General features: G+C 41.9%; 1 protein-coding gene across 1 annotated transcript in view; it reads right to left on the minus strand.

The window, feature by feature from the left end:
- The window catches only part of LOC143127380 (hemicentin-2-like), a 50,943-nt gene extending 31,912 nt beyond the window's left edge, over window positions 1–19,031 (minus strand). Inside the window, exons 1-2 of the mRNA XM_076288855.1 lie at window positions 18,916–19,031; window positions 9,181–9,302 (exon numbers count right to left, since the gene is read on the minus strand). The gene's annotated coding sequence lies outside the window, so the exon portion shown is untranslated. The remainder of the gene's footprint in view (window positions 1–9,180; window positions 9,303–18,915) is intronic.
- Window positions 19,032–24,167: the final 5,136 nt, after the last annotated feature.

The raw sequence follows: 24,167 nt of genomic DNA on the forward strand, positions 1-24,167 counted from the left end.
TAAGTGACAGAGGAAGCATGCGAGAGATGAGAGATTTGGATTGCTTTACACCAGAAGTCACAACAACTGGCATATGATCAAATCAGAAGCTCACAACAGCTGACATGTTAATATGTAATATTAGTGGATGAATTATTATTTATGACAGCCGCGCAGCGAAGTCATATAGGTTTAGTCAGATTTTTTTTTTTTTCTTTTTCGCATGTCCAAATTTCCGTCAAGGATTCCCGGGACACTGTAAGACCGGGGTACACGAAACTTGGTGGGCATGTAACCCCACATGGATAGCATGGAACCTCCTTTTTTCGTTTTGATCTGTAGCCCCCCCCCCCCACTGGACTGGACCCCCCGAAAGGAGGGTAGGGCAGACACAATTTTCTGTGAATATCTTGAGAACCTTAGGGTTTAGGAGGACCACTTTTTTTTGTATGTTGATCTCAAAGGGCCATGTCAACCCATTCCATAACCATTAATTTAATGTATAGCGCCACCTAGTTAAACACAAAAAAGTAAAAATGAGGTGTTGTAATCGCAGGTATCTGTGACCTAACATAGTCAAAACTGCACGAAATTGTAAGTGTAGGATCATTATGACACCCTCTGTATGCACGCCAAGTTTCGCGGAATTCCATTCATGGGGGGCCACACAATAAATTAATTTATGTTACTATACACCAACTGGCCTGTAGGTGGCCGGATACAGTTTTCTGTGAATATCTCGAGAATCGTAGGGCCTAGGAGGTCCACTTTTTTTGTATGTTGGTCTTAAGGGGGCATGTCAACCTATCCCATTACCACTTATTTCATGTATAGCGCCACCTAGTTAAAAATTAAAAAGCAAAACATTAGGTGTTTTCATCAAAATATCTCTGGCTGACATGGTCAAAACTGCACGAAATTGAAAGTGTAGGATCATTATGACAATCTCCGAATGCATGCCAAGTTTCATGGACTTTCGTTCATGGGGGGCCTTACAATAAAATAATTGATGTGTACATTTAGTGACCGTACACCAACAAGGATTCCCGGGACACTGAAAGACCGGGGTACACGAAACTTGGTGGGCATGTAACCCCACATGGATAGCATGGAACCATCGCTTTTTGTTTTGATCTGTAGCCCCCCCGCTGAACTGGACCCCCCGAAAGGAGGGTAGGGCAGACACAGTTTTCTGTGAATATCTTGAGAACCGTAAGGCCTAGGATGACCAATTTTTTGCGTATGTTTGCCTCCAGGGGTCATGTAAACCCATTCCATATGCACACATGTGCATAAACAGATACAAACGCACACACATACATTCACAGTAATCCTATGTATGACACATACTCACACAGTAGACATATAAACGCATGCATGCACATGCACACACACAGGCACATAAACAGGCAAACACACAAGCACATGCACATGCACATGCACAGACAGTTAGAGATAGTGTTTATCTTCTGTGATATTAGGATGGAAAAGACGACGGCCTGAACCTCTCATGTCTGACAGATACTTTGTTTTTCTACTTATATTCTACACCACTGGTATGTCAGCCAGATCCTCTAGAGGGGACGGATTTGTGAAGTACAGTAAAGCGATAATTGAAGGGACACCAGGCAAGCCTGATGCTTTTTCTCTACGAAACTCCCCCTCGCTCGGTCTGAAGCTCTTCTCCTTTTTTTTGCATCTTCCGTCAAGGGTTTTCGCTGCTTCTTCGCCAGCTCTGCTATTATACACACGTTTGCAACAATCGCTAGGGTTTCGTTAGCCTGCCTCTGTGCTGTGGATGCAGGATGTAAACTGATCCTGGTTCGGTCGGCGGGTACGATACACTGAACTTGCAAGCGGGATATTCTTTCTACAGGCAGTAGGGGCGGGCGAGAGAGTCTTCATTCGCCCTGTAATGAGTCATTTAACCAAATGCCGACTTACGAAGATGAGTAATTAACAAATGAAATGTTGCCTGGTGTCCCTTTAACAATAAAATAAATGCATTCAACATGCATTTTGGTGTGGAGATTTTATGTATTATTATAATGCCATTTGTGTCTATGTCTATGTGTGATATTCTGTGCAGTCAGCTTCTGTGAATGAGGAAGCAGGGGAAACAGACCGTTTGAAGGCTGCTATGATCTGCCTAAAACCACAAATAAAAAAAAAAGATGTTGCTGTGCAAACTTGATGTGTGAACGTCAAAAAGCACTCAGCACTGGCTGTCATTAGCCTGGCTAGCGCCACCACTTCTCAATGAGACGTGGTCTGGAAACCAAGCGTTCATTTTCTCGTATTTGAAAAAAATGCCCAGATCCGTTTATTGGGTGCCACGGATGTCTATCAAATGCGTCTGTGCATAGCTCATCATCATCTTGCTTTCCCCCTTGTTCTGTGATTGGTCCCCTATCTCAGGCGAAAATTTGCTCCATGGTCTCCAGGCTGCCTTAGCAGCGTGAATCAAATCGCGCGCAAGGCAGCATGGGAACACCCAGGCTAGGCTGTCATCGCGAAATACCCCTTTTGGGCTTTGAGTGTTCCTTTTTTTCAGCTGCCTTGGTTTCAGACACAAACTATGAAAGAGTTGGAGATAAACAAAAACACTATATATAGCATCATAATCTAATTAAAATGATAATTTTGATTTGTACAGTGTTCAGCACTTCCACTGCATTAGCTCTGTTCATGTTGTCTACAAAGGAAATGCGCGCCCACCCTACACACAGCACACATCACGGCCTGGAGAGGAAACCAGAGCAAAACCACAACCTCTCACCTCCTCTCATTGTGCACATTATAACCTTTAGCAATAGACAGTGATGGAGAACGGACAGAGCATGGAGTGATAGAGAGATGGAAAGAAAGGGAAAATGAGAGAAAAGGAAACAGCCACTCAGACTCAGATAGAGAACAAGACGATAATATAGTATAAATTGCAAGCCATTCAGGAAAACATGAGTCTGAGGTGGAGCAAATTATCTAGATAACAAAGTTAATATAAATAATGCCTCACAAAAACAAAGCGGTAGCTGTCTTGTCTGTTGACAGTCTGTCATCTTTGATTTCCCACACTGGGTGATTGTGGCCAACTAAGTAACCATGACGCTCCATGACGGTGTTCCTTTTCTCCTCTGTGTGGTAAAGGCCTGTGCAGATGGATGGTTCAATCCTACAGGATCCTTTCTGGCCCCCACCCACAATGGCAGGAGTACTAGGGGTCGGTTACCTCTACATGGACTGAGCCTTAGTCTAGGACTATAAGACAAATTCAATGAGGTTTTCTGTTAAAAAGGCTTTAGGCTTTTAGTCTTTAGCCATGTACAGGAAACCGACCCTGTATATAAGGGGATTTTTTTCCCACACCACTTTCATGTTCTTTACTAATTCTATTCTTGTATGTGTGTTGGGGGTGTGGGGGTGAGGTACAGTGGTTGGTAATTTTGGTCTCCCACCACCATACATGCAGAAGTTTCCCACAGCAATTTCTACAAAACATGATACTTAGAAGTGCCACTTTGGACAAGAGCCACAGCTGTTGTGCTTGTTGCTAATAAACTGTCATCTTTGGTTTCACACATGAGGTCCGTTTTCACAACTACGTGAACATAAGCATGGTTGACACGTTTCCTCCTCTCCAACCTCCTCTCTCTATGTATCTGTTCTCTTGCAAAAGCACACCAAGTTTCTTGGAAATAGACTAGTTGGCCTATAGCTCTGTTTTAGCTATAGTCTCTCACCGACCTCCAGTGAATTATGCTAAGCTAGGCTAACAGGGTCAGACTGGGTTATTGCACGCACAGAGAAGAGAGCGGTATGCATGCTCTTATATAACTCTGGTGTAGATGGCAAATAAGCTAATTTCCTAAAAAGTTAGCATGTTTCTTTACGCAGTGGCCATGTTCAGTTCTTTTGAGTGTCCTGTGGCCCCTGATGAGACTGGAAACTCTGTGATGAAGAGAGGACTGGTACTGCATATATATTGACCTAAGCAGCTAGATGAAGCTGCATCAGGAGTGATCATTGTGTTATAGCCCTATGACAGCACTAAAGGGGAAGTGTACTCTGTCTCTTTAAGAAGAAGAAAGCTAACAGGGTCAGCGGTCGGAGCCTTTGAGGCCTGTGGCTGCTTGGCAAATGCTCACTGTCATCTTTAGTTGATCTGCGTGTCACTGGTGTTAAGGTTGGTTCACATGGATGTTAATGCACTGTTGAAAGCACATGCCAGAACAAGTAATGATGGGCAAAGCAAGCCTTTGTGAGAGTCTGAGACCCATGCTGCAACCCCTGCCTACCAAGCAATTCAGCACCCTGGACAACTCCCACACCTGAGGGGTGATCCCAACATCTCCATCAGGTCTTCTTTATGCCTCTCACTCTCATTCTCTACTAAGTTAAAGTGAGGTCACACAATGCTGAATCATCATGTCATCAACTTGGGCTGCCACTTAAAAAAAGCTTTCATGCTTGCCACATCTCTTCATTGGGCACGTGCCCAAACACTGTACCATATTGTGCAAACTCAGTGAAATATTCATCCATGGCACACATTTTCTTCCCTCTGACAGAAAAGTAACCTGCATTTTCAATACAACAAAATAAATGGAAATATTAATTTTGATAATGTTTTACTTTCCTAGATTTAAGTATGAACTGAAGGTCAAATTGTGAAAACAGATTATTGATTATATTTTAGTGTCATATACAACATTACTTGAGTTGTTTTTTATAATTTGAACACTGTAGTTGTACTCAACATTAAGTATACTATAGTTGTATAATGTAATTACAGTATATCAAATTGCCATTGTTTGTTATCGAGGAAAGAAAACAAAGACAATGTGAGACATTCAGATTGAGAGACAAAAGCAAAATGTCAATGCCATAGAATCACATATATACTCTGTTCTCTGTAGTCAACCAGAAATAAAAACATAATTTCTGAGATAACTACTTCTGAGAAATGCTGCACACCAAAGTGCTGAGTTTGACACTGACTGTCAGTTTTGTTTTCATTGATTATTTGACCAACAGACCCATTTTGACAAGTACCATGTGACCACACTCATCATTGACATTGTCCCTCTTCTCCTCTCTGTGGCTCTGTCTGTGGAACTGTTACTGTTAAAAGTCGTGTTACTTTTGGGTTAATGTATTTGAGGTGAGTTATCAATTATTTTTTATTTGAGGTCATTGTGTGCTTTCGCAATATCAAGGATTTCAAACTTGATTGGACAATAGAGCTGCAAAATGGGGAATGACTTTACAACTGTGCCACTAAAGCACTGTTGACACCAGCGCCGACCTGAGTGTGCCGGTCACTTGCCGCACACATCAGCGCTGAAGTTTTTTATGGAGCGGCGCCCACAAAATAGAACTGAATCGTAATTCACACACCGGTGGTGGCGGCAGAGTGCTGGTGTGCGGAGTTCTATTGAGAACAATGGAATCGAATTAATAAAATGTTGAACGCAAAGTGATTTGCTCTCTGGGTCCCCCTCTGGTTGAGAAACTCAGTAATAAACCGACTAAATATGCGTCTTTTGAAACAAAGGATGAACATAACTTCAATATACAATCCCAAATCAGAAAAAGGTGGGACGTTGTGTAAAATGCAAATAAAAACAGGATGTGATCATATACACTCTCAGGCTCTATCTCACACTTCAGAGTGACTTCCTCTCCAGTGAACACAGGGGTCTCTGGCTGCACACTCAGTGTAGCGATAGGCAGGGCTACGGGGATAACGGGCGACAAGTATCCAGTGATGTGAGAAAGTACCTGAATGCTATTGTAGGAAGGATTGGGTTACTTTTAACACAAAAATGTAAATTGTGAAAGGAGACTTTTAATATGGGAATGTCAATTGTGAAAGGAGACTTTTATTTTGGAAGAGTGGGTTGTGGGATTGACTGCGTGTTGTGTTGGTTGTGATCCTCGAATAAAGTCAGTTCATTGTAGCCTGGTGAGAAGTTTTACTGTGTCCCTCATGAAGGAACATACACGAGCGAACATACACTCCAAATAGCAAGGCTACACTATAATTAAGAATTCCGTTGTCCCAGATGTATAAGAGGTACCGTACCATGTCCAGTCACGACATGTATATGTACAGATGATAACATCAGAGGCTAACAATGTCTGTCTCATGATATATGATTGTGAGTGGGTCTGGAAAGTCTTCATTAACTTAAGACTTCCAGGGGCGTAACCAGCAGTGAAATGTTTCAGAAGCGCAGCTATTAAATATTTTGTTAAGTTGTTTACTGAATTCCAAAGAAAATACATGTAAATACATATCTGTTTAACCCTGTTGCCACCAGTGCAGCCATTGGTTGTGTTGAATTTTATCTGTCATTATATAAAGCCAGCCCCTACTGGATAAGTGATTGTGATTGGTGCCTGAGTTTTTGGAATATTGAAAATGGGTGTCAATGGCCTACTTGTCAGACTAACCTGCAAAGCAAATTCAAATATGTTAAGAGGTTTGTCTGGATTCTCCCAGGCGTAAGTGAAGGTGTAAGTGAAGTGGACATACGGTAGACAACATTGACAAAGTCGGATCCTAAGCTTACCTACTGTGACTGGTTGAGCTTTAGTGAGCACACAATGATAGCAATAACAATTTGGATATCATTATTTTCCCACATGTGACCAATCTCAGCAGATGTGCTGTTGATGTGGGAAGCAATTTGTTCCCTTCTTCTGCAGGCATCTACATACAACAACCACCAAAATTGACTTTTTCTTCCTTAAAGTAGAGATCTGAACTGCTACTTTCATCTTCAAGTGAAACATCAATGTGTGTGCAAAGTTACAAGTACAAGACATAATGCCAGTATGCAATATAATCAAGAGTTTAGTTATTATCACACCACACCACAGTAGCCATAATTCAAGGAATTACTACAGCAACATTCATCTGGCTGATGTTTTTATCCAAAGGGACTTAAAATTACTTCAAGAGCAATTCTCTCCTGTGCAACTCAGTATTAAGTGCCATGCTCAAAAGCACAACAGTGGCAGCAGGGAATTGAACCCACAACTTGTATGATCACTGCACGCAGTTAGCCCAGCTCCTTAGCCATTACGTTATCATGATGCCTCACCAGGAAGCCATAATTCTAAGAACAACAAACTGCAATTCATCATTTGCCCAAGTGCCCAAGAGAGAGAGAGAGAGAGAGAGAGAGAGAGAGAGAGAGAGAGAGAGAGAGAGAGAGAGAGTTGTACTAGAAAATAGCATTGAATATCAAAACCAATTGCATGCAGTCAAAATGCTTATGAATGTCTAAACCTATTTTTCAATTATGCATAAAGCATTGCCATCAAGGCCGAAATGTATTGTGATTCCAATATTGTATCTTTCTTTTACAGCATTGCCAACCACTGTAGTCATATTTACAGCCCTAATTTAAATGACTGGCAAGGTGGAAAGTCTATCAACAAGCAAAGTTATCATGCATGTACTGTACCTATGTGATATGTATGAGCATTGAGCTGGCTCAGCAATGATTGCAGTTAAGATCTTTCCCATGGTGTTTCATTAGTAAATCAATTTCGCCTTGTTATAAAGAAATAGCTTTAGTTACCCTGGAAGCCAACCAAACTTAGCCCTGCCTACAAAATATGAGGTTGAGAAGTTCGCTCTGGACCGTTGTGGAGCAACTATGCCTGAAGCAGACCTGTTCGGGCCAATCAAATTGTCTGGGCGACTTTGTACGACAATGGAGAGATGATCAACGGCGCCTCATCTATCACATAATCTGAGCATGTTTAGGTTGATTTTGTTTGCAACAAAAACGCTGTCTAGAAGCTAGACAGACAGCTTCTAAGACCCCATTTACACGTAGTAAAATGCATACCAGGCAGTTTGGCGTTTCATTTACACAAAAACCGAAGTTTTTATCACTGAAACAATTATTTCTGAAAACTCCAGCCAATGTGGATATATGGAAAAAAACTCTGCATTTCCCCTCCTGTATCGTTTGAAAAACGCCCCATAATCACGGCCCATTGGAACAGTAACATACTCAAATTCTGAATAGATTGCACTGTATTATCCACATTTACAAAATGTACGCTCATCAACACTCTAGGAACCATTTACATGTAATACCATTGATATTGTTATAAACATTGAACAATAACCTCTATCATCAAACATGTTCTGAATGTCTTTTTTAAAAATCCGATACCGCATGACGCAGTCCACCTCACCGTGATCAGAGAATTCATAGTTTACCCACCTCTTATTTTACCACTACACCCCTGATGACAATATCAGGCTACTGTAAGCTTTTTAGACGTAGGATTGACTAAAACTTGGCTGGCTCTTAGTCATGGCTCTTACTGATTTATATTGTAGCAACCTGCCTTTGCACAGACACAACACAAACAAGTACAGCCACAGTAGCAGTGTTTGTATCAGAAAAACACACAGTACATATTAGGGCCCTTAGTGTTTTATATTATAGCAGCCTGCCTTTCCACAGACACAAAACAAGTATATACTCTTATGATCCCGTGAGGGTTCAAACCGGCAACCCTCCGGTTACAAGTCCGAAGCGCTAACCAGTAATCCACGGCTGCCCCCACACAGACAAGTACGACCACATAGTAGCAGTGTTTGCATCAATGACATCCATGAAATAAATCATAACTCTTTCAGACATGTGACTTGTGGTTGAAACCCTTCTTCCTGTCGTATCAGAATTCTAAAATTAGCATTGGACAATAGTTCAGTATATACATATATCAGTACTTCACATAACGTTTGATTCAAATGATCACTTTGATCATGACATTGTGTAAAACCCCTTGAAGCAACAGTATTTTTTATATAAAAGGGGTAATATTTCAATGACAAAAAGAAACCGTCATTATTTACATTCATTAATTCTTGCATTTGCATATTTTCTTTGCATCACTCAACAACATGGACAGACAACAAATCATGTGAGTATGAGCAGAGCCACAGTTGTCTATATGCTCAATGCCGATAATGAAAGCTGGTGAAAGTCACAGGGAAAGAAACTTCCAGATCAACCCCTCACCACATACACACACACAAACACAAACACACACACATACACACATGATTGACTCACCTAGCAGAAGACCGGCAACACTGGTTAGCGCTTCGGACTTGTAACCGGAGGGTTGCCGGTTTGAACACACATACACACATGATTGACTCACCTAGCAGAAGACAGAGCTCCATGCTGTGTGCCGTCGTGTTACTGAGAGACTGAGATGTTGAAGTGTGATGAGAGAGAGATAGACTCGCAAAAGTCAAACCCCCAGAGAATAAGGGAGGAGAGCTGAAAGTGAAAGAGAGAGTTGGTGAGCATCAAAGAGAGAGAGTGTTTGTTTGTTTGTTTGTGTGTGTGTGTGTGTGTGTGTGTGTGTGTGTGACACAACAATACATTTTGTACAATAATTCAATAATCCAACCAACTTCCCAAATTATTATCAGCCTCTAAAAGTTTGTGTATTTTAATCTTTAGAAGTGGTAGGCCTACAGAACAAGGAACTGAAACAGGAGAACAAATATATACCCATCCTCATATAGCTGAGTGACAGAGGAAGCATGGGAGAGATGAGAGATTTGGATTGCTTTGCACCAGAAGTCACAACAACTGGCATATGATCAAATCAGAAGCTCACAACAGCTGACATGTTAATATGTAATATTAGTGGATGAATTATAATTTATGACAGCCGCGCAGCGAAGTCATATAGGTTTAGTCAGATTTTTTTTTTTCCTTTTTCGCATGTCCAAATTTCCGTCAAGGATTCCCGGGACACTGTAAGACCGGGGTACACGAAACTTGGTGGGCATGTAACCCCACATGGATAGCATGGAACCTCCTTTTTTCGTTTTGATCTGTAGCCCCCCCCCCCACTGGACTGGACCCCCCGAAAGGAGGGTAGGGCAGACACAGTTTTCTGTGAATATCTTGAGAACCTTAGGGTTTAGGAGGACCATTTTTTTTTGTATGTTGATCTCAAAGGGCCATGTCAACCCATTCCATAACCATTCATTTAATGTATAGCGCCACCTAGTTAAACACAAAAAAGTAAAACATTCAGTGTTTTCATCAAAATATCTCTGGCTGACATGGTCAAAACTGCACGAAATTGAAAGTGTAGGATCATTATGACAACCTCCGAATGCATGCCAAGTTTCATGGACTTTCGTTCATGGGGGGCCTTACAATAAAATAATTGATGTGTACATTTTGTGACCGTACACCAACAAGGATTCCCGGGACACTGAAAAACCGGGGTACACGAAACTTGGTGGGCATGTAACCCCACATGGATAGCATGGAACCATCGCTTTTTGTTTTGATCTGTAGCCCCCCCGCTGAACTGGACCCCCCGAAAGGAGGGTAGGGCAGACACAGTTTTCTGTGAATATCTTGAGAACCGTAAGGCCTAGGATGACCAATTTTTTGCGTATGTTTGCCTCCAGGGGTCATGTAAACCCATTCCATATGCACACATGTGCATAAACAGATACACACGCACACACATACATTCACAGTAATCCTATGTATGACACATACTCACACAGTAGACATATAAACGCATGCATGCACATGCACACACACAGGCACATAAACAGGCAAACACACAAGCACATGCACATGCACATGCACAGACAGTTAGAGACAGTTAGAATCATATATGCCTTTCAGCGTGACTTATTTTTGTGGAAAACATGTGCTGGACTGGGCGGCGGTCATATTTTGTACCGCTCTGCGGTACATCTAGTTTTCAGAACTATTTAGAGGAAGGTGTTTATCTTCTCTGATATTAGGATGGAAAGGACGACGGCCTGAACCTCTCATGTCTGACAGATACTTTGTTTTTCTACTTATATTCTACACCACTGGTATGTCAGCCAGATCCTCTAGAGGGGACGGATTTGTGAAGTACAGTAAAGCGATAATTGAAGGGACACCAGGCAAGCCTGATGCTTTTTCTCTACGAAACTCCCCCTCGCTCGGTCTGAAGCTCTTCTCCTTTTTTTTGCATCTTCCATCAAGGGTTTTCGCTGCTTCTTCGCCAGCTCTGCTATTATACACACGTTTGCAACAATCGCTAGGGTTTCGTTAGCCTGCCTCTGTGCTGTGGATGCAGGATGTAAACTGATCCTGGTTCGGTCGGCGGGTACGATACACTGAACTTGCAAGCGGGATATTCTTTCTACAGGCAGTAGGGGCGGGCGAGAGAGTCTTCATTCGCCCTGTAATGAGTCATTTAACCAAATGCCGACTTACGAAGATGAGTAATTAACAAATGAAATGTTGCCTGGTGTCCCTTTAACAATAAAATAAATGCATTCAACATGCATTTTGGTGTGGAGATTTTATGTATTATTATAATGCCATTTGTGTCTGTGTCTATGTGTGATATTCTGTGCAGTCAGCTTCTGTGAATGAGGAAGCAGGGGAAACAGACCGTTTGAAGGCTGCTATGATCTGCCTAAAACCACAAATAAAAAAAAAAGATGTTGCTGTGCAAACTTGATGTGTGAACGTCAAAAAGCACTCAGCACTGGCTGTCATTAGCCTGGCTAGCGCCACCACTTCTCAATGAGACGTGGTCTGGAAACCAAGCGTTCATTTTCTCGTATTTGAAAAAAATGCCCAGATCCGTTTATTGGGTGCCACGGATGTCTATCAAATGCGTCTGTGCATAGCTCATCATCATCTTGCTTTCCCCCTTGTTCTGTGATTGGTCCCCTATCTCAGGCGAAAATTTGCTCCATGGTCTCCAGGCTGCCTTAGCAGCGTGAATCAAATCGCGCGCAAGGCAGCATGGGAACACCCAGGCTAGGCTGTCATCGCGAAATACCCCTTTTGGGCTTTGAGTGTTCCTTTTTTCAGTTGCCTTGGTTTCAGACACAAACTGTGAAAGAGTTGGAGATAAACAACAAAACACAATATATAGCATCATAATCTAATTAAAATGATAATTTTGATTTGTACAGTGTTCAGCACTTCCACTGCATTAGCTCTGTTCATGTTGTCTACAAAGGAAATGCGCGCCCACCCTACACACAGCACACATCACGGCCTGGAGAGGAAACCAGAGCAAAACCACAACCTCTCACCTCCTCTCATTGTGCACATTATAACCTTTAGCAATAGACAGTGATGGAGAACGGACAGAGCATGGAGTGATAGAGAGATGGAAAGAAAGGGAAAATGAGAGAAAAGGAAACAGCCACTCAGACTCAGATAGAGAACAAGACGATAATATAGTATAAATTGCAAGCCATTCAGGAAAACATGAGTCTGAGGTGGAGCAAATTATCTAGATAACAAAGTTAATATAAATAATGCCTCACAAAAACAAAGCGGTAGCTGTCTTGTCTGTTGACAGTCTGTCATCTTTGATCTCCTACACTGGGTGATTGTGGCCAACTAAGTAACCATGACGCTCCATGACGGTGTTCCTTTTCTCCTCTGTGTGGTAAAGGCCTGTGCAGATGGATGGTTCAATCCTACAGGATCCTTTCTGGCCCCCACCCACAATGGCAGGAGTACTAGGGGTCGGTTACCTCTACATGGACTGAGCCTTAGTCTAGGACTATAAGACAAATTCAATGAGGTTTTCTGTTAAAAAGGCTTTAGGCTTTTAGTCTTTAGCCATGTACAGGAAACCGACCCTGTATATAAGGGGATTTTTTCCCACACCACTTTCATGTTCTTTACTAATTCTATTCTTGTATGTGTGTTGGGGGTGTGGGGGTGAGGTACAGTGGTTGGTAATTTTGGTCTCCCACCACCATACATGCAGAAGTTTCCCACAGCAATTTCTACAAAACATGATACTTAGAAGTGCCACTTTGGACAAGAGCCACAGCTGTTGTGCTTGTTGCTAATAAACTGTCATCTTTGGTTTCACACATGAGGTCCGTTTTCACAACTACGTGAACATAAGCATGGTTGACACGTTTCCTCCTCTCCAACCTCCTCTCTCTATGTATCTGTTCTCTTGCAAAAGCACACCAAGTTTCTTGGAAATAGACTAGTTGGCCTATAGCTCTGTTTTAGCTATAGTCTCTCACCGACCTCCAGTGAATTATGCTAAGCTAGGCTAACAGGGTCAGACTGGGTTATTGCACGCACAGAGAAGAGAGCGGTATGCATGCTCTTATATAACTCTGGTGTAGATGGCAAATAAGCTAATTTCCTAAAAAGTTAGCATGTTTCTTTACGCAGTGGCCATGTTCAGTTCTTTTGAGTGTCCTGTGGCCCCTGATGAGACTGGAAACTCTGTGATGAAGAGAGGACTGGTACTGCATATATATTGACCTAAGCAGCTAGATGAAGCTGCATCAGGAGTGATCATTGTGTTATAGCCCTATGACAGCACTAAAGGGGAAGTGTACTCTGTCTCTTTAAGAAGAAGAAAGCTAACGAGGTCAGCGGTTTGAGTCATTGAGGTCTGTGCCTGCTTTGCAAATGCTCACTATGGCATCTTTAGTTGTTGTGGTTCACTGGTGTCAAGGCTAGTTCACATACATGATAATAATGCACTGTTCTAAGAACATGCCAGAACAGGTTATGATGGGCAAAACAAGCCTTTGTGAAACTCTGAAACCCAGGCAACCAATGCCTACCAAGCAATTCAGCACCCTGAACAACTGCATCTGCAACATCTGAGGGGTGTTCCCTACATCTGGATCAGGCCTTCTGTATGCCTCTCACTCTCATTCTCTGCTGAGTTAATGGGACGTCACACAAAGCTGCATAATGATGGATCATGGTCAAGAGGAAGTGAGCTCTGTCTCTTTAAGAAGAGGAAAGCTAACAGGGTCAGCGGTCGGAGCCTTTGAGGCCTGTGGCTGCTTGGCAAATGCTCACTGTCATCTTTAGTTGATCTGCGTGTCACTGGTGTTAAGGTTGGTTCACATGGATGTTAATGCACTGTTGAAAGCACATGCCAGAACAAGTAATGATGGGCAAAGCAAGCCTTTGTGAGAGTCTGAGACCCATGCTGCAACCCCTGCCTACCAAGCAATTCAGCACCCTGGACAACTCCCACACCTGAGGGGTGATCCCAACATCTCCATCAGGTCTTCTTTATGCCTCTCACTCTCATTCTCTACTAAGTTAAAGTGAGGTCACACAATGCTGAATCATCATGTCATCAACTTGGGCTGCCACTTAAAAAAAGCTTTCATGCTTGCCACATCTCTTCATTGGGCACGTGCCCAAACACTGTACCATATTGTGCAAACTCAGTGAAATATTCATCCATGGCACACATTTTCTTCCCTCTGACAGAAAAGTAACCTGCATTTTCAATACAACAAAATAAATGGAAATATTAATTTTGATAATGTTTTACTTTCCTAGATTTAAGTATGAACTGAAGGTCAAATTGTGAAAACAGATTATTGATTATATTTTAGTGTCATATACAACATTACTTGAGTTGTTTTTTATAATTTGAACACTGTAGTTGTACTCAACATTAAGTATACTATAGTTGTATAATGTAATTACAGTATATCAAATTGCCATTGTTTGTTATCGAGGAAAGAAAACAAAGACAATGTGAGACATTCAGATTGAGAGACAAAAGCAAAATGGCAATGCCATAGAATCACATATATACTCTGTTCTCTGTAGTCAACCAGAAATAAAAACATAATTTCTGAGATAACTACTTCTGAGAAATGCTGCACACCAAAGTGCTGAGTTTGACACTGACTGTCAGTTTTGTTTTCATTGATTATTTGACCAACAGACCCATTTTGACAAGTACCATGTGACCACACTCATCATTGACATTGTCCCTCTTCTCCTCTCTGTGGCTCTGTCTGTGGAACTGTTACTGTTGAAAGTCGTGTTACTTTTGGGTTAATGTATTTGAGGTGAGTTATCAATTATTTTTTATTTGAGGTCATTGTGTGCTTTCGCAATATCAAGGATTTCAAACTTGATTGGACAATAGAGCTGCAAAATGGGGAATGACTTTACAACTGTGCCACTAAAGCACTGTTGACACCAGCGCCGACCTGAGTGTGCCGGTCACTTGCCGCACACATCAGCGCTGAAGTTTTTTATGGAGCGGCGCCCACAAAATAGAACTGAATCGTAATTCACACACCGGTGGTGGCGGCAGAGTGCTGGTGTGCGGAGTTCTATTGAGAACAATGGAATCGAATTAATAAAATGTTGAACGCAAAGTGATTTGCTCTCTGGGTCCCCCTCTGGTTGAGAAACTCAGTAATAAACCGACTAAATATGCGTCTTTTGAAACAAACGATGAACATAACTTCAATATACAACCCCAAATCAGAAAAAGGTGGGACGTTGTGTAAAATGCAAATAAAAACAGGATGTGATCATATACACTCTCAGGCTCTATCTCACACTTCAGAGTGACTTCCTCTCCAGTGAACACAGGGGTCTCTGGCTGCACACTCAGTGTAGCGATAGGCAGGGCTACGGGGATAACGGGCGACAAGTATCCAGTGATGTGAGAAAGTACCTGAATGCTATTGTAGGAAGGATTGGGTTACTTTTAACACAAAAATGTAAATTGTGAAAGGAGACTTTTAATATGGGAATGTCAATTGTGAAAGGAGACTTTTATTTTGGAAGAGTGGGTTGTGGGATTGACTGCGTGTTGTGTTGGTTGTGATCCTCGAATAAAGTCAGTTCATTGTAGCCTGGCGAGAAGTTTTACTGTGTCCCTCATGAAGGAACATACACGAGCGAACATACACTCCAAATAGCAAGGCTACACTATAATTAAGAATTCCGTTGTCCCAGATGTATAAGAGGTACCGTACCATGTCCAGTCACGACATGTATATGTACAGATGATAACATCAGAGGCTAACAATGTCTGTCTCATGATATATGATTGTGAGTGGGTCTGGAAAGTCTTCATTAACTTAAGACTTCCAGGGGCGTAACCAGCAGTGAAATGTTTCAGAAGCGCAGCTATTAAATATTTTGTTAAGTTGTTTACTGAATTCCAAAGAAAATACATGTAAATACATATCTGTTTAACCCTGTTGCCACCAGTGCAGCCATTGGTTGTGTTGAATTTTATCTGTCATTATATAAAGCCAGCCCCTACTGGATAAGTGATTGTGATTGGTGCCTGAGTTTTTGGAATATTGAAAATGGGTGTCAATGGCCTACTTGTCAGACTAACCTGCAAAGCAAATTCAAATATGTTAAGAGGTTTGTCTGGATTCTCCCAGGCGTAAGTGAAGGTGTAAGTGAAGTGGACATACGGTAGACAACATTGACAAAGTCGGATCCTAAGCTTACCTACTGTGACTGGTTGAGCTTTAGTGAGCACACAATGATAGCAATAACAATTTGGATATCATTATTTTCCCACATGTGACCAATCTCAGCAGATGTGCTGTTGATGTGGGAAGCAATTTGTTCCCTTCTTCTGCAGGCATCTACATACAACAACCACCAAAATTGACTTTTTCTTCCTTAAAGTAGAGATCTGAACTGCTACTTTCATCTTCAAGTGAAACATCAATGTGTGTGCAAAGTTACAAGTACAAGACATAATGCCAGTATGCAATATAATCAAGAGTTTAGTTATTATCACACCACACCACAGTAGCCATAATTCAAGGAATTACTACAGCAACATTCATCTGGCTGATGTTTTTATCCAAAGGGACTTAAAATTACTTCAAGAGCAATTCTCTCCTGTGCAACTCAGTATTAAGTGCCATGCTCAAAAGCACAACAGTGGCAGCAGGGAATTGAACCCACAACTTGTATGATCACTGCACGCAGTTAGCCCAGCTCCTTAGCCATTACGTTATCATGATGCCTCACCAGGAAGCCATAATTCTAAGAACAACAAACTGCAATTCATCATTTGCCCAAGTGCCCAAGAGAGAGAGAGAGAGAGAGAGAGAGAGAGAGAGAGAGAGAGAGAGTTGTACTAGAAAATAGCATTGAATATCAAAACCAATTGCATGCAGTCAAAATGCTTATGAATGTCTAAACCTATTTTTCAATTATGCATAAAGCATTGCCATCAAGGCCGAAATGTATTGTGATTCCAATATTGTATCTTTCTTTTACAGCATTGCCAACCACTGTAGTCATATTTACAGCCCTAATTTAAATGACTGGCAAGGTGGAAAGTCTATCAACAAGCAAAGTTATCATGCATGTACTGTACCTATGTGATATGTATGAGCATTGAGCTGGCTCAGCAATGATTGCAGTTAAGATCTTTCCCATGGTGTTTCATTAGTAAATCAATTTCGCCTTGTTATAAAGAAATAGCTTTAGTTACCCTGGAAGCCAACCAAACTTAGCCCTGCCTACAAAATATGAGGTTGAGAAGTTCGCTCTGGACCGTTGTGGAGCAACTATGCCTGAAGCAGACCTGTTCGGGCCAATCAAATTGTCTGGGCGACTTTGTACGACAATGGAGAGATGATCAACGGCGCCTCATCTATCACATAATCTGAGCATGTTTAGGTTGATTTTGTTTGCAACAAAAACGCTGTCTAGAAGCTAGACAGACAGCTTCTAAGACCCCATTTACACGTAGTAAAATGCATACCAGGCAGTTTGGCGTTTCATTTACACAAAAACCGAAGTTTTTATCACTGAAACAATTATTTCTGAAAACTCCAGCCAATGTGGATATATGGAAAAAAACTCTGCATTTCCCCTCCTGTATCGTTTGAAAAACGCCCCATAATCACGGCCCATTGGAACAGTAACATACTCAAATTCTGAATAGATTGCACTGTATTATCCACATTTACAAAATGTACGCTCATCAACACTCTAGGAACCATTTACATGTAATACCATTGATATTGTTATAAACATTGAACAATAACCTCTATCATCAAACATGTTCTGAATGTCTTTTTTAAAAATCCGATACCGCATGACGCAGTCCACCTCACCGTGATCAGAGAATTCATAGTTTACCCACCTCTTATTTTACCACTACACCCCTGATGACAATATCAGGCTACTGTAAGCTTTTTAGACGTAGGATTGACTAAAACTTGGCTGGCTCTTAGTCATGGCTCTTACTGATTTATATTGTAGCAACCTGCCTTTGCACAGACACAACACAAACAAGTACAGCCACATACAGTAGCAGTGTTTGTATCAGAAAAACACACAGTACATATTAGGGCCCTTAGTGTTTTATATTATAGCAGCCTGCCTTTCCACAGACACAAAACAAGTATATACTCTTATGATCCCGTGAGGGTTCAAACCGGCAACCCTCCGGTTACAAGTCCGAAGCGCTAACCAGTAATCCACGGCTGCCCCCACACAGACAAGTACGACCACATAGTAGCAGTGTTTGTATCAATGACATCCATGAAATAAATCATAACTCTTTCAGACATGTGACTTGTGGTTGAAACCCTTCTTCCTGTCGTATCAGAATTCTAAAATTAGCATTGGACAATAGTTCAGTATATACATATATCAGTACTTCACATAACGTTTGATTCAAATAATCACTTTGATCATGACATTGTGTAAAACCCCTTGAAGCAACAGTATTTTTTATATAAAAGGGGTAATATTTCAATGACAAAAAGAAACCGTCATTATTTACATTCATTAATTCTTGCATTTGCATATTTTCTTTGCATCACTCAACAACATGGACAGACAACAAATCATGTGAGTATGAGCAGAGCCACAGTTGTCTATATGCTCAATGCCGATAATGAAAGCTGGTGAAAGTCACAGGGAAAGAAACTTCCAGATCGATCAACCCCTCACCACATACACACACACAAACACAAACACACACACATACACACATGATTGACTCACCTAGCAGAAGACCGGCAACACTGGTTAGCGCTTCGGACTTGTAACCGGAGGGTTGCCGGTTTGAACACACATACACACATGATTGACTCACCTAGCAGAAGACAGAGCTCCATGCTGTGTGCCGTCGTGTTACTGAGAGACTGAGATGTTGAAGTGTGATGAGAGAGAGATAGACTCGCAAAAGTCAAACCCCCAGAGAATAAGGGAGGAGAGCTGAAAGTGAAAGAGAGAGTTGGTGAGCATCAAAGAGAGAGAGTGTTTGTTTGTTTGTTTGTGTGTGTGTGTGTGTGTGTGTGTGTGTGTGTGACACAACAATACATTTTGTACAATAATTCAATAATCCAACCAACTTCCCAAATTATTATCAGCCTCTAAAAGTTTGTGTATTTTAATCTTTAGAAGTGGTAGGCCTACAGAACAAGGAACTGAAACAGGAGAACAAATATATACCCATCCTCATATAGCTGAGTGACAGAGGAAGCATGGGAGAGATGAGAGATTTGGATTGCTTTGCACCAGAAGTCACAACAACTGGCATATGATCAAATCAGAAGCTCACAACAGCTGACATGTTAATATGTAATATTAGTGGATGAATTATAATTTATGACAGCCGCGCAGCGAAGTCATATAGGTTTAGTCAGATTTTTTTTTTTCCTTTTTCGCATGTCCAAATTTCCGTCAAGGATTCCCGGGACACTGTAAGACCGGGGTACACGAAACTTGGTGGGCATGTAACCCCACATGGATAGCATGGAACCTCCTTTTTTCGTTTTGATCTGTAGCCCCCCCCCCCACTGGACTGGACCCCCCGAAAGGAGGGTAGGGCAGACACAGTTTTCTGTGAATATCTTGAGAACCTTAGGGTTTAGGAGGACCATTTTTTTTGGTATGTTGATCTCAAAGGGCCATGTCAACCCATTCCATAACCATTCATTTAATGTATAGCGCCACCTAGTTAAACACAAAAAAGTAAAACATTCGGTGTTTTCATCAAAATATCTCTGGCTGACATGGTCAAAACTGCACGAAATTGAAAGTGTAGGATCATTATGACAACCTCCGAATGCATGCCAAGTTTCATGGACTTTCGTTCATGGGGGGCCTTACAATAAAATAATTGATGTGTACATTTTGTGACCGTACACCAACAAGGGACACCAGAGCGGGACACTGAAAGACCGGGGTACACGAAACTTGGTGGGCATGTAACCCCACATGGATAGCATGGAACCATCGCTTTTTGTTTTGATCTGTAGCCCCCCCGCTGAACTGGACCCCCCGAAAGGAGGGTAGGGCAGACACAGTTTTCTGTGAATATCTTGAGAACCGTAGGGCCTAGGATGACCAATTTTTTGCGTATGTTTGCCTCCAGGGGTCATGTAAACCCATTCCATATGCACACATGTGCATAAACAGATACACACGCACACACATACATTCACAGTAATCCTATGTATGACACATACTCACACAGTAGACATATAAACGCATGCATGCACATGCACACACACAGGCACATAAACAGGCAAACACACAAGCACATGCACATGCACAGACAGTTAGAGACAGTTAGAATCATATATGCCTTTCAGCGTGACTTATTTTTGTGGAAAACATGTGCTGGACTGGGCGGCGGTCATAGTTTGTACCGCTCTGCGGTACATCTAGTTTTCAGAACTATTTAGAGGAAGGTGTTTATCTTCTGTGATATTGGGATGGAAAAGAGGACGGCCAGAACCTCTCATGTCTGATAGATACTTTGTTTTTCTACTTATATTCTACACCACTGGTATGTCTGCCAGATCCTCTAGAGGGGACGCATTTGTGAAGTACAGTAAAGCGATAATTAAAGGGACACCAGGCAAGCCTGATGCTTTTTCTCTACGAAACTCCCCCTCGCTCAGTCTGAAGCTCTTTTCCTTTTTTTTGCATCTTCCGTCAAGGGTTTTCGCTGCTTCTTCGCCAGCTCTGCTATTATACACACGTTTGCAACAATCGCTAGGGTTTCGTTAGCCTGCCTCTGTGCTGTGGCAGTAGGGGCGGGCGAGAGTCTTCATTCGCCCTGTAATGAGTCATTTAACCAAATGCCGACTTACGAAGATGAGTAATTAACATGAAAATGTTGCCTTGTCTTATGTATTATTATAATGCCATTTGTGTCTGTGTCTATGTGTGATATTCTGTGCAGTCAGCTTCTGTGAATGAGGAAGCAGGGGAAACAGACCGTTTGAAGGCTGCTATGATCTGCCTAAAACCACAAATAAAAAAAAAAGATGTTGCTGTACAAACTTGATGTGTGAACGTCAAAAAGCACTCAGCACTGGCTGTCATTAGCCTGGCTAGCGCCACCACTTCTCAATGAGACGTGGTCTGGAAACCAAACGTTCATTTTCTCGTATTTGAAAAAAATGCCCAGATCCGTTTATTGGGTGCCACGGATGTCTATCAAATGCGTCTGTGAATAGCTCATCATCGTCTTGCTTTCCCCCTTGTTCTGTGATTGGTCCCCTATCTCAGGCGAAAATTTGCTCCATGGTCTCCAGGCTGCCTTAGCAGCGTGAATCAAATCGCGCGCAAGGCAGCATGGGAACACCCAGGCTAGGCTGTCATCGCGAAATACCCCTTTTGGGCTTTGAGTGTTCCTTTTTTTCAGCTGCCTTGGTTTCAGACACAAACTATGAAAGAGTTGGAGATAAACAAAAACACTATATATAGCATCATAATCTAATTAAAATGATAATTTTGATTTGTACAGTGTTCAGCACTTCCACTGCATTAGCTCTGTTCATGTTGTCTCCAAAGGAAATGCGCGCCCACCCTGCACACAGCACACATCACGACCTGGAGGGGAAACCAGAGCAAAACCACAACCTCTCACCTCCTCTCATTGTGCACATTATAACCTTTAGCAATAGACAATGATGGAGAACGGAAAGAGGATTGAGTGATAGAGAGATGGAAAGAAAGGGAAAATGAGAGAAAAGGAAACAGCCACTCAGACTCAGATAGAGAACAAGACGATAATATAGTATAAATTGCAAGCCATTCAGGAAAACATGAGTCTGAGGTGGAGCAAATTATCTAGATAACAAAGGTAATATAAATAATGCCTCACAAAAACAAAGCGGTAGCTGTCTTGTCTGTTGTCTGTTGACAGTCTGTCATCTTTGATCTCCTACACTGGGTGATTGTGGCCAACTAAGTAACCATGACGCTCCATGACGGTGTTCCTTTTCTCCTCTGTGTGGTAAAGGCCTGTGCAGATGGATGGTTCAATCCTACAGGATCCTTTCTGGCCCCCACCCACAATGGCAGGAGTACTAGGGGTCGGTTACCTCTACATGGACTGAGCCTTAGTCTAGGACTATAAGACAAATTCAATGAGGTTTTCTGTTAAAAAGGCTTTAGGCTTTTAGTCTTTAGCCATGTACAGGACACCGATCCTGTATATAAGGGGATTTTTTCCCACACCACTTTCATGTTCTTTACTAATTCTATTCTTGTATGTGTGTTGGGGGTGTGGGGGTGAGGTACAGTGGTTGGTAATTTTGGTCTCCCACCACCATACATGCAGAAGTTTCCCACAGCAATTTCTACAAAACATGATACTTAGAAGTGCCACTTTGGACAAGAGCCACAGCTGTTGTGCTTGTTGCTAATAAACTGTCATCTTTGGTTTCACACATGAGGTCCGTTTTCACAACTACGTGAACATAAGCATGGTTGACACGTTTCCTCCTCTCCAACCTCCTCTCTCTATGTATCTGTTCTCTTGCAAAAGCACACCAAGTTTCTTGGAAATAGACTAGTTGGCCTATAGCTCTGTTTTAGCTATAGTCTCTCACCGACCTCCAGTGAATTATGCTAAGCTAGGCTAACAGGGTCAGACTGGGTTATTGCACGCACAGAGAAGAGAGCGGTATGCATGCTCTTATATAACTCTGGTGTAGATGGCAAATAAGCTAATTTCCTAAAAAGTTAGCATGTTTCTTTACGCAGTGGCCATGTTCAGTTCTTTTGAGTGTCCTGTGGCCCCTGATGAGACTGGAAACTCTGTAATGAAGAGAGGACTGGTACTGCATATATATTGACCTAAGCAGCTAGATGAAGCTGCATCAGGAGTGATCATTGTGTTATAGCCCTATGACAGCACTAAAGGGGAAGTGTACTCTGTCTCTTTAAGAAGAAGAAAGCTAACGAGGTCAGCGGTTTGAGTCATTGAGGTCTGTGCCTGCTTTGCAAATGCTCACTATGGCATCTTTAGTTGTTGTGGTTCACTGGTGTCAAGGCTAGTTCACATACATGATAATAATGCACTGTTCTAAGAACATGCCAGAACAGGTTATGATGGGCAAAACAAGCCTTTGTGAAACTCTGAAACCCAGGCAACCAATGCCTACCAAGCAATTCAGCACCCTGAACAACTGCATCTGCAACATCTGAGGGGTGTTCCCTACATCTGGATCAGGCCTTCTGTATGCCTCTCACTCTCATTCTCTGCTGAGTTAATGGGACGTCACACAAAGCTGCATAATGATGGATCATGGTCAAGAGGAAGTGAGCTCTGTCTCTTTAAGAAGAGGAAAGCTAACAGGGTCAGCGGTCGGAGCCTTTGAGGCCTGTGGCTGCTTGGCAAATGCTCACTGTCATCTTTAGTTGATCTGCGTGTCACTGGTGTTAAGGTTGGTTCACATGGATGTTAATGCACTGTTGAAAGCACATGCCAGAACAAGTAATGATGGGCAAAGCAAGCCTTTGTGAGAGTCTGAGACCCATGCTGCAACCCCTGCCTACCAAGCAATTCAGCACCCTGGACAACTCCCACACCTGAGGGGTGATCCCAACATCTCCATCAGGTCTTCTTTATGCCTCTCACTCTCATTCTCTACTAAGTTAAAGTGAGGTCACACAATGCTGAATCATCATGTCATCAACTTGGGCTGCCACTTAAAAAAAGCTTTCATGCTTGCCACATCTCTTCATTGGGCACGTGCCCAAACACTGTACCATATTGTGCAAACTCAGTGAAATATTCATCCATGGCACACATTTTCTTCCCTCTGACAGAAAAGTAACCTGCATTTTCAATACAACAAAATAAATGGAAATATTAATTTTGATAATGTTTTACTTTCCTAGATTTAAGTATGAACTGAAGGTCAAATTGTGAAAACAGATTATTGATTATATTTTAGTGTCATATACAACATTACTTGAGTTGTTTTTTTATAATTTGAACACTGTAGTTGTACTCAACATTAAGTATACTATAGTTGTATAATGTAATTACAGTATATCAAATTGCCATAGTTTGTTATCGAGGAAAGAAAACAAAGACAA

This window comes from Alosa pseudoharengus, unplaced genomic scaffold, assembly GCF_046254945.1.
Source record: "Alosa pseudoharengus isolate Yale_2024_CS ecotype anadromous, Long Island Sound unplaced genomic scaffold, YU_APseudo_1.1 YU_APseudo_1.1_scf_17, whole genome shotgun sequence".
In the NCBI taxonomy this organism is placed as follows: Eukaryota; Metazoa; Chordata; class Actinopteri; order Clupeiformes; family Clupeidae; genus Alosa; species Alosa pseudoharengus.